Source organism: Nomascus leucogenys, chromosome 2 (assembly GCF_006542625.1).
Source record: "Nomascus leucogenys isolate Asia chromosome 2, Asia_NLE_v1, whole genome shotgun sequence".
In the NCBI taxonomy this organism is placed as follows: domain Eukaryota; kingdom Metazoa; phylum Chordata; class Mammalia; order Primates; family Hylobatidae; genus Nomascus; species Nomascus leucogenys.
Genome location: NC_044382.1, coordinates 34,916,273 through 34,928,716, shown reverse-complemented (window position 1 = coordinate 34,928,716; position 12,444 = coordinate 34,916,273). Strand labels below are relative to the sequence as shown.

The window sequence follows — 12,444 nt, the reverse complement described above, 5'->3', positions numbered from 1 at the left end:
TGTATTGGCAATTAATTCAATAAAAGAATAGTGTGGGTCAAATAAAATACATCTGTGGGCCAGATCTCATCTTCAGACCATCAGTTTGCATCCACTGTCTCGGAATCTGGACGACAGTCATTAGCATCCTGAATAAACTTGGCCCCCTATTTCTAACACTGGTTGAAATAATAGAGTGAAAGAAGACAGGAACTCTTGTGGTAAATCATATTATTTTCATCTGAGGTGATAGCTTTGGCTGTGGCTCAAGAGTTCACTTCTGGAAGCCAGAAATCTCTCCCTGTCCTTGTTAGTGTTTTTGGCTAATCTTTGTAGAAATTTAACTGGATTGGAGCAAACTGGAATGGATACTCAAGGACCAACTGGAGGCCTTTATAAACACTTCATTTCAAAGTGAATCCCAAACTGAAATTTATTCTCTTTCCATTCCCTTTATCTAGACTTCTTAGAGTAGTATAAGGTGCTGAATGTTTAACACCGAGTGTTTCTTTTGGCCAATCTTTGAGATCAATCTGTTTCATTAACAAATGACAATCATTTAATGATGGAATGTTTTCTCTCATTTCCACGGAAACACAATTATTTGGCAACAGATTTGCAAAGTCGTTAAAGAAGACAGCTTTTGCCTTTCAACCCTGGCTTGTGTTCTATACATTTCTTCATGCAGCAATATGCATTAGGTGCCTGTAATGTACTAGATGCTATTTTAGCTGCTGGGAATAGAGTGGAGACTCAGACAAATTTCCTAGATTCCTGTAAGTAAAAGTTAAATCTACAATAATACATTTGATGCCACTTCTAATATATACATTCAAAGTGGAAATATAAAAATATATATTGCACAAAGCCAAATATAAAACCCTAGACTACCCTATCCTCACAGGGATAGAGGAAAAGACTGTAACCATCTATAGTCTTCCCTGTAGACAAGGAAAAGAAACACAGAGAGGGAAAGACAGACGATGAAGTAACACAGTAGTGAAAATGGTGAAATTAAAACTCCTGCCAATGCCAGGTGAGCACAGACAGCTCTCTGCATCGGGTAGTAAGAGACTCCTTCCTTTATGTATCTCCAGTTGTCAGCTCTGTATTTCACAAATTAGAAATTGATAAACAGAAATAGCTATTTTAGCGGAAGTTGAACTTACTGTTCCCTGTAGTTGCATTAGTAACTGGATTTCCCAGGCAAGGTTGGAAGGAAATCCCAACTGGAATGAATAAGCCAGTAAAAATGTCCAAGTAATAATCACAGCTTAGTTTTAAGAGGCAAAAGGACTAAAAACAAGACTGTGACAATATAAACAAAGATTAAAGATGATGTCTGCTTATGTAAATGTCTCCAGTGAAAGAAACTACAGACCTGGGTTCTAATGTGGTTAAATAACTGCTGCTCATCTTGACTTCATCTTTTATATCATGCTTTTTCTGAATAAAACTCTTGACAAAAAAATCAATAGGTTGGGTGAGATCATCAAAGCAAAATTATTTTACAAGTCAAGCTTCCCTATCAGCTGGCTCTCCCAAGGCAGATTACAGCATTTTTCTCAATGAATGTTAAATTAAACAGTTCCTGTGTATTTCTGGAGGCAAAGTCCGAAAGTGCAAAAGTCAACATGCTAGGAAACTTTTTTTAAGGATTGAGAAACATTTTCCCCAGCTTACAAAGACACAGTATTGACTATAGCTTTTTTTTTTGCTCCCCTAAAACTCTGTCTGCTAAAGGGAAGGGGGAGACTAGGCTTAAAAACAAAAAACAACTTTTATCAAATAAAGGGTTTTTATTTTTCTGTTTAGACATATGATCAAATGAACAGATCATTAATTGAAGAAATTGTCCAGATATTCTTGTCACATTCAAAAACAAATTTTTATTGAACTTCATACATAATTGAGAATGGAGTGCTTTGTGTTATTGTGGGGATAATTCAGGTAGTACTCCATCTTTCTGTTCCATTTAGTATGTAGACCTACACTATAGAAGATAGCAACAATAGATTCAGGAGAAGTGACAACTTCTGAACAGTAAAAGATGACTTCTACATAGTTACTTATTTACTCATTAAAATATGTTGGGCATATTTATGTTGGACACATTATGGGCAGGGTGCTATACATAACACCGAAGACACAATGATGAAATAAAATGGACATGGTCTCGCCCTCATGGAATTCATAAACTATAGGCGAGATAGACAACAAACCAGACACTTTTAAGTGTGATGAGGGTTATAAAGAAGAAATTCAGGGTATCCTCCAGGTCTCTGCAGAAATGTGACTTCCTTCTAGAAGACATCCCTGACCTGGGGGATTTGTAGAAAGTTGATATGATGGGAGAAGGAGGGAGATGAAGAAATGAGTGAAGCCACCTGAATGTTCTAGTCTAGCTCCCATCTCATTCCAGATGCATGAGAGAATGGAAGCAAGAGTAACAGAAAAACCATAGAGCCATGCCCCACTCAATCTTCAAAATTATGAACAATAAGAAAGCCATCGTTACGTTAAGCCATTACATTTTGGGGCAAGTTGTTATATGGGGATAAATAACCCAAACATAGTGGCTTCCATTTTGCAAGTTAAAGTGACCTTTTTAATTGTGAATCTGGATGTCACAGGGCTTGGCTGAGCCTAAACCAAGAATCTCAGTGTATCTCAGTGTATGTGCCTCCCCAGGCACCTATTTCATGGGGAAAAAAAGAGTTGGAGAGGGAAAGTTTTAGTGCAGGTGATGATATCGATAGATCCTGAGGATGAAGGGCAGGAAATCCAGTACATCTTCCTCAAAAAGGCCTCATAGTGTGGATGTCAGTCCTGGACAGGCTATTTTCTCCACATCTGGGTGGAGCCCAGTTCAGGGTTTGGGAGCATTGGGAACCAAAGGGAAGGTGACCCATTTGGCAGTGCCTTGAGGGCTGCAGTATTAGGCGCTCCTGAATGTTGCTTTGAGGGAAGAGAAACCGCGTCACAAAGGAAGAGTTGAGGCATCATTCTGAAGGCAGTCAAACTTTCCAGAAGGCCAGAGTGAAGGATCATGAATGGGCTCGCACATGAGGCACTTCCCAGGGACGCCCCAGGCAGCCGTGCAGAATGGGGGAAGGGGTCAGAGTGGTGTGGTTTCAGGTCTGAGAAATTTGAATATCTGTGTTACTAGGCTCTTTTTAATCTCCAGAGAGGCTGTCCCATCTCCCTTTTTGCTTTTTATCTCCTCCTTCTTCATAATTCTTGCTTCTAGGAGAAGTAGCCTCACCTTTTTAAAGTATAATTTTTTTTTTCTAATAAACACACTGACAGACTTCTTAAAAATCGGGGCTCCCCTGCTGTGCCCTCTTGGCACTAAGGAAATAAATAACCAGAGGGGGCACAGCTAGGGAAAGGCGAAAAAAAATCAGATCTCAAGACAGATTCTTTGAACTACCTTTCTCCATCCCCAACTCCCACCCACCTGTGGCTCTTGGGACATAGCACCTGAGCAGGCACCTCAGTCCGGGTAGAGTGTGACCGGCACCAGGGCATGTCTGCCCTACCTAAGAAGGGTGACAGGCCCTGGGGTCACTTGTTTCCAGCCCTTGATGACCCCAAGACCTGTTCCCCACACTGTACATAGTTTTTTGGTTTCGGATGTCCTGGTGGGAGATGAATTTGGGAAGACCTCTCATCCAGGGAGCCCCCCATGTGCCCGGCTTCTGGAAATTCTTCCAGTTTAGGCAGGGGTGGAAGGTCTCAGTGACATGCTGTGGTTTAGCCAGCCCAGGGTCGCTCTCATCCAGCAGGGAGAAGGTGACACAGAGGGCAAAGGGCCACTCAAGGAGATTGTCAAAGGCACCAGGCAGCAAGCCAACATACAGTGAGAGGCGTGTGCCCTCGCCACTGCCATTGCCATTGAGGAATGCAGACACCTGCAGCTTGTAACCATACTTATGTGTGTAGAAGGCTCGGCTGAAGCACTCAAGGTTGGGCTTGGCCTTGGCCTTCTGTAGCCGCCAACCATAGCTGCCAATCTTCCAGATGAGCACACCATCACTGCCCACTGATAGCTCCTCCATCTCTTGCTGAAGGTCCTGCAGCTCCTGCCATTGCCAGCTCAACAGAGCACACATCATGGCCAGATGTGGCTTCACACTGTCCTCCACATGCCGTGCCATTGCCAGCTTAGGGCACCTGTGCTTGCAGCTGGAGTCTTTGAATGAGCATAGCACCAGGGCGGTGCTACAGCTGTCCTTCAGATGGTCTGGCAGGTCCTCCTGAGCCACAGTACCCACACCACAGTACAAATTTTAATCCGTAAAATTGGGAGAATAACATCTAGTGTAAGATGATGCATGTATGCGCTTAAGTACGTGGCATACTGTCAGAGTTCAATAATGACTGAATCTATTATTATTCTACTTGGAAACACTCCTAATCAATTTGAAAGCAATTAGCTAAAAGCTGGCTATTGTTGGCTTCTAAAAGATAAGGGGCATTGGTGAGGCACAGGATTAAATTGACAGAGAAGTCTGTTGGTGGGTATATCCAGGATTATTCTATCCTTGTGCCAGTCTGCTTAGATGTCTCTGAGAAAATGAGCAGGAGAGGCAGAGCACATTAGATAGTCAAAAGATATTTAGCGAACGCCTCCTACGTGCTAGCACTGGAAATAGAGCGATAGATGAAACTAACTACATCTTCTCATAGAGCTTACAAGGAAACAGGAAAGGCAAATATTGAATAAATGTCAACTCAAATACTCATTAATTGTAGGTTGCACGGGGTATTACAAAATGCCCACTGCCTACTGACCCATTTGGGCAACATTTTGTATCTTCCCAGCAGACTGCCAGCCCAGAAATCAGATTCAGTTTTTCTTAAACAGACCCAATTTTCCCTGGATTCAGATCCAGGTCACTTACTATTAAGATCAAATTTAGTTTCTGAGTCTGTTACCTTATTTGTAAATTGGGGGATGTTATAATCATTCCAATCGCAAAGGATTATTGAAGAGTTCATTAACTGAAGCCTGGGTGAAATCTCCCTCAATGCCTGGCTCACGGTGAGTCCCAGTAAACGCTGTTTCATTCCTTTTTCTAGTGTAGAAACACATTACACTTACGAGTGGGCTGCTCTGAGTATCAGACTTGAAGACAAAGATAAGATGAACACACATACTCCTCACATGTGAGGTCTGAGCTCTTAATTCAGAGAAATGAGTGTATTTACAGAAGAATTTTTTTGGCAACTTTACTGAGTCCTCCCTCTCTGGATTGTTCCCTTTCAATTGTATTTTAAACAAGCTATGAATGGGAACCAAACCAAAACCATTTTGTTTTAGCGGCAGCAGGTTAAAAGTTCTCTGAACTACGTCATCCAATAAAAGGCTAAGGCCAGGTGTGGTGGCTTACGCCTGTAATCCCAGCACTTTGGGAGGCTGAGGTGAGTAGATCTAGAGGTCATGAGTTTGAGATCAGGCTGGTCAACATGGTGAAACCCTGTCTCTATTGAAAATACAAAAATTAGCCGGGCATGGCGGCAGGTGCCTGTAATCCCAGCTACTCGGGAGGCTGAGGCAGGAGAATTGCTTGAACCGGGGAGGTGAAGGTTTCAGTGAGCCGAGATAGCGCCACTGCACTCCAGCCTGGGTGACAAAGCAAGACATTGTCTCAAAAAAAAAGAAAAGGCTAAACCCCCCCGCCCCGCCAGTGAGTAGGGTGAGTAGGGAGGGTTCACGGTGTTCCTGTGGGCCTGGGTGTGTGTGGTAGGTCATGAGGGTTTGGAAGGTGGTGAAAGGATACATCCACGTGGAAATTTGATTTAATGTAAGGTCCAGCCTAAACCTTTGTGAAAGGGAAACTCAGTGATCATCAAATTATGAAATTGGCAAGTTCAGTTCAAACTATTTTCATAACAAGTGGTTTAAGGAGCTAACAACTTATTGGGAAATAATAACTTGCTTATATAACTATGCCATGTTTCTAGCTGACAATTTCAGAACAAATTGGCAATTTGGTCAATGATGGCACGATATTAAATAATAATAACATATTAGATTAGGCTTAGAAGGCTAGTGAGTGATCATTTCTTCCAGCCCTCATTAATATTGGTATTCTTCACTTTGTAAACATATATCCTCACATACAATATTTTAATGAACTTTATTATACTTTAAACAAAGGTCATTTTAATAATGTGGGTGATTTCGGGATCTAACTTTTGATATTTTAAAATGCCTATTGTCATTAGTTGCTATGGGCAAGAGCAAAAGAAAAAAAAAGTCTTTTATTTGCCTTCAGCAGTTTCATAGCTTTCATCTTTAATTGGTTAAAATTGGCAAAGGATTCTTTCAAAATGTGTGTTTGTTTATCAATGAGTGTGCTTGATAATTACTCTAAAGTAGGTATTTTAGGGAAGTTTGCGGATAATGCAGTGCTGTGATTAAGCAGGGCTTTATAATTTACAATAGGCTGCTGTTTAAGATGGTTGGCAGAAACAGAAGGACTCGCAAACACAATCATTCTTTTTGTCTGGGAAAATTGTTTAAGATGATTTTAGTAATGGGGCTCATTACTTTAATATAGCTGAATATCAAAATATTCCATTGTGAAACCAAATAATGTGTGGATATTATGTTTCTGCAGGCTTTAGGGATATGGATCACAGATGTTGTTTGGAACCAAGTGAAACTCAAAGGAGTGTTTTTAAATAGCCAATAAACTCTAAATATTAGCTAAGGTACTTGAAAATTTCTACCATAATATTTAACCAAATTCTCATTTCTTTTTATTACTTAAAAAAAAAAGTATTGGCCAGGCGCGGTGGCTCACGCTTGTAATCCCAGCACTTTGGGAGGCCAAGGCGGGCGGATCACGAGGTCAGGAGCTCGAGACCACGGTGAAACCCCGTCTCTACTAAAAATACAAAAAATTAGCCGGGCGTGGTGGCGGGTGCCTGTAGTCCCAGCTACTCGGAGAGGCTGAGGCAGGAGAATGGCATGAACCCGGGAGGCGGGGCTTGCAGTGAGCTGAGATTGCGCCACTGCACTCCAGCCTGGGTGACAGAGCGAGACTCCCTCTCAAAAAAAAAAAAAAAAAAAAAAAGTCTTATGTAGGCTAAGATCAATTTTGCCAGCTGGCTGGATCTCCGATGTTTATAGATTTTTCTATGCAGATTTTCAATTTTTAATATGCAGATTTTCAATATTTAGTTGAAGACCATTACTTTATCATTTGGCATTTTGAGGGATAGTCATCAAAATTGTAATTTAGGCCGGACACCGTGGCTCACGCCTATAATCCAAGCACTTTAGGAGGTCAAGGCCTGTGGATCACCTGAGGTCAGGAGTTTGAGACCAGCCTGGCCGAAATGGTAAAATCCTGTCTCTACTAAAAATACAAAAATTAGCCAGGCATGGTGATATGTGCCTGTAATTCTGCTACTTGGGAGGCTGAGGCAGGAAAATAGCTTGAACCCAGGAGGTAAATGTTGTAGTGAGCCAAGATTGCACCACTGGACTCCAGCCTGGGCAATAAAGTGAGACTCTTGTCTCAAAAAAAAATAAAAATTAGGAGTAAAGAAGATCTGCCCTCACCAGCGTGGGTGGTCATCATCCAATCCACTGAGGGCTTGAATGGAACAAAAAGGCAGAGAAAAGAAGAATTGGGGTGTGGAGCCAAGATGGCCAAATAGGAACAGCTCCTGTCTACAGCTCCCAGCGTGAGCGATGCAGAAGACTGGTTATTTCTGCATTTCCATCTGAGGTACTGGGTTCATCTCACTAGGGAGTGCCAGACAGTGGGTGCAGGACAGTGGGTGCAGTGCACTGTGTGTGAGCCGAAGCAGGGCGAGGCACTGCCTCACTCGGGAAGTGCAAGGGGGGTCAGGGAGTTCCCTTTCCCAATCAAAGAAAGGGGTGACAGATGGCACCTGGAAAATTGGGTCACTCCCACCCTAATACTGCACTTTTCCGACGGGATTAAAAAACGGCACACCAGGAGATTATATCCTGCACCTGGCATGGAGGGTCCTACGCCCGTGGAGTCTCACTGATTGCTAGCACAGCAGTCTGAGATCAAACTGCAAGGTGGCAACGAGGCTGGGGGAGGGGCGCCTACCATTGCCCAGGTTTGCTTAGGTAAACAAAGCAGCTGGGAAGCTCCAACTGGGAGGAACCCACCACAGCTCAAGGAGGCCTGCCTGCCTCTGTAGGCTCCACCTCTGGGGGCAGGGCACAGACAAACAAAAAGACAGCAGGAACCTCTGCAGACTTAAACGTCCCTGTCTGACAGCTTCGAAGAGAGTAGTGGTTCTCCCAGAATGGGCAGACTGCCTCCTAAAGTGGGCCCCTGACCCCCGAGCAGCCTAACTGGGAGGCAACCCCCAGTAGGCGCAGACTGACACGTCACACGGCCGGGTACCCCTCTGAGACAAAACTTCCAGAGGAACGATCAGGCAGCAGCATTCGCGGTTCACAAAAATCCGCTGTTCTGTAGCCACCGCTGCTGATACCCAGGCAAACAGGGTCTGGAGTGGACCTCTAGCAAACTCCAACAGACCTGCAGCTGAGGGTCCTGTCTGTTAGAAGGAAAACTAACAAACAGAAAGGACATCCACACCAAAAACCCATCTGTACGTCACCATCATCAAAGACCAAAAGTAGATAAAACCACACAGATGGGGAAAAAACAGAGCAGAAAAACTGGAAACTCTAAAAAGCAGAGGGCCTCTCCTCCTCCAAAGGAACTTCATGTCTAAAACACCAAAAGCAATGGCAACAAAAGCCAAAATTGGCAAATGGGATCTAATTAAACTAAAGAGCTTCTGCACAGCAAAAGAAACTACCATCAGAGTGAACAGGCAACCTACAGAATGGGAGAAAATTTTTGCAACCTACTCATCTAACAAAGGGCTAATATCCAGAATCTACAATGAACTCAAACAAATTTACAAGAAAAGAACAAACAACCCCATCAAAAAGTGGGCAAAGGACATGAACAGATACTTCTCAAAAGAAGACATTTATGCAGCCAAAAAACACATGAAGAAATGCTCATCATCGCTGGCCATCAGAGAAATGCAAATCAAAACCACAGTGAGATACCATCTCACACCAGTTAGAATGGCCATCATTAAAAAATCAGGAAACAACAGGTGCTGGAGAGGATGTGGAGAAATAGGAACACTTTTACACTGTTGGTGGGTGGGACTGTAAACTAGTTCAACCATTGTGGAAGTCAGTGTGGCGATTCCTTAGGGATCTAGAACTAGAAATACCATTTGACCCAGCCATCCCATTACTGGGTATATACCCAAAGGACTATAAATCATGCTGCTATAAAGACACATGCACACATATGTTTATTGCAGCACTATTCACAATAGCAAAGAGTTGGAACCAACCCAAATGTCCAACAACAATAGACCGGATTAAGAAAATGTGGCACATATACACCATGGAATACTATGCAGCCATAAAAAATGATGAGTTCGTGTCCTTTGTAGGGACATGGATGAAATTGGAAAACATCATTCTCAGTAAACTATCGCAAGGACAAAAAACCAAACACCGCATGTTCTCACTCATAGGTGGGAATTGAACAATGAGAACTCATGGACACAGGAAGGGGAACATCACACTCCAGGGACTGTTGTAGGGTTGGGGGAGGGGGAGGGACAGCATTAGGGGATATACCTAATGCTAAATGACAAGTTAATGGGTGCAGGAAATCAACATGGCACATGGATAGATATGAAACAAACCTGCACGTTGTGCACATGTACCCTAAAACCTAAAGTATAATAAAAAAAAAAAAAAAAAAAAAAGGAATGCGGTTCCTCACCAGCAATGGAACAAAGCTGGATGGAGAATGACTTTGACGAGTTGAGAGAAGAAGGCTTCAGACAATCAAACTACTCCGAGCTACAGGAGGAAATTCAAATCAATGGCAAAGAAGTTAAAAACTTTGAAAAAAAATTAGACAAATGTATACTAGAATAACCAATACAGAGAAGTGCTTAAAGGAGCTGATGGAGCTGAAAGCCAAGGCTTAAGAACAACGTGAAGAATGCAGAAGCCTCAGGAGCCTATGCGATCAACTGGAAGAAGGGTATCAGTGATGGAAGATGAAATGAATGAAATGAAGCAAGAAGGGAAGTTTAGAGAAAAAAGAATAAAAAGAAACGAACAAAGCCTCCAAGAAATATGGGACAATGTGAAAAGACCAAATCTACATCTGATTGGTGTACCTGAAAGTGACAGGGAGAATGGAACTGAGTTGGAAAACACTCTGCAGGATATTATCCAGGAGAACTTCCTCAATCTAGCAAAGCAGACCAACATTCAGATTCAAGAAATACAGAGAACACCACAAAGATACTCCTCGAGAAGAGCAACTCCAAGACACATAATTGTCAGATTGACCAAAGTTGAAATGAAGGAAAAAGTGTTAAGAGCAGCCAGAGAGAAAGGTTGGATTACCCACAAAGGGAAGCCCATCAGACTAACAGCGGATCTCTCAGCAGAAACTCTACAAGCCAGAAGAGAGTGGGGGCCCATATTCAACATTCTTAAAGAAAAGAATTTTCAACCCACAATTTCATATCCAGCCAAACTAAGCTTCATAAGTGAAGGAGAAATAAAATACTTTACAGACAAGCAAATGCTGAGAGATTTTGTCACCACCAGGCCTGCCCTAAAAGAGCTCCTGAAGGAAGCACTAAACATGGAAAGGGACAACAATACCAGCCACTGCAAAATCATGCCAAATTGTAAAGACCATCGAGGCTAGGAAGAAACTGCATCAACTAACAAGCAAAATAACCAGCTAACATCATAATGACAGGATCAAATTCACACATAACAATATTAACTTTAAATGTAAATGGACTAAATGCTCGAATTAAAAGACACAGACTGGCAAATTGGATAAAGAGTCAAGATCCATCAGTGTGCTGTATTCAGGAAACCCATCTCACGTGCAGAGACACACATAGGCTCAAAATAAAAGGATGGAGGAAGATCTACCGAGCAAATGGAAAACAAAAAAAGGCAGGGGTTGCAATCCTAGTCTCTGATAAAACAGACTTTAAACCAACAAAGATCAAAAGAGACAAAGAAGGCCACTACATAATAGTAAAGGGATCAACTCAACAAGAAGAGCTAACTATCCTAAATATATATGCACCCAATACAGGAGCACCCAGATTCATAAAGCAAGTCCTGAGTGACCTACAAAGAGACTTAGACTCCCACACAATAATAATGGGAGATTTTAACACCCCACTGTCAACATTAGACAGATCAACGAGACAGAAAGTTAACAACGATACCCAGGAATTGAACTCAGCTCTGTGCCAAGCAGACCTAATAGACATCTACAGAACTCTCCACCCCAAATCAACAGAATATACATTTTTTTCAGCACCACAGCACACCTGTTCCAAAATTGACCACATAGTTGGAAATAAAGCTCTCCTCAGCAAATGTAAAAGAACAGAAATGATAACAAACTGTCTCTCAGACCACAGTGCAATCAAACTAGAATGCAGGATTAAGAAACTCACTGAAAACCACTCAACTACATGGAAACTGAACAACATGCTCCTGAATGACTACTGGGTACATAATGAAATGAAAGCAGAAATAAAGATGTTCTTTGAAACCAATGAGAACAAAGACACAACATACCAGAATCTCAGGGACACATTCAAAGCAGTGTGTAGAGGGAAATTTATAGTACTAAATGCCCACAACAGAAGTCAGGAAAGATCCAAAATTGACACCCTAACATCACAATTAAAAGAACTAGAAAAGCAAGAGCAAACACATTCAAAAGCTAGCAGAAAGCAAGAAATAATTAAAATCAGAGCAGAACTCAAGGAAATAGAGACACGAAAAACCATTCAAAGAATTAATGAATCCAGGAGCCAGTTTTTTGAAAAGATCAACAAAATTGATAGATCGCTAGCAAGACTAATAAAGAAGAAAAGAGAGAAGAATCAAATAGATGCAATAAAAAATGATAAAGGGGATATCACCACTGATCCCACAGAAATACAAACTACCATCAGAGAATACTACAAACACCTCTATGCAAATAAACTAGAAAATCCAGAAGAAATGGATAAATTCCTCGACACGTACACTCTCCCAAGACTAAACCAGGAAGAAGTTGAATCTCTGAATAGACCAATAACAGGTTCTGAAATTGTGGCAATAATCAATAGCTTACCAACAAAAAGAGTCCAGGACCTGATGGATTCACAGCTGAATTCTACCAGAGGTACAAGGAGGAACTGGTACCATTCCATCTGAAACTATTCCAATCAATAGAAAAAGAAGGTATCCTCCCTAACTCATTTTATGAGGCCAGCATCATCCTGATACCAAAGCTGGGCAGAGACACAACCAAAAAAGACAATTTTAGACCAATATTCTTGATGAACATTGATGCAAAAATCCTCAATAAAATACTGGCA

At 41.9% G+C, this 12,444-nt stretch overlaps 1 pseudogene; it reads right to left on the bottom strand.

The window, feature by feature from the left end:
• Positions 1-3,521: 3,521 nt before the first annotated feature.
• LOC100587052 lies at positions 3,522-4,262 on the bottom strand (annotated as a pseudogene).
• Positions 4,263-12,444: the final 8,182 nt, after the last annotated feature.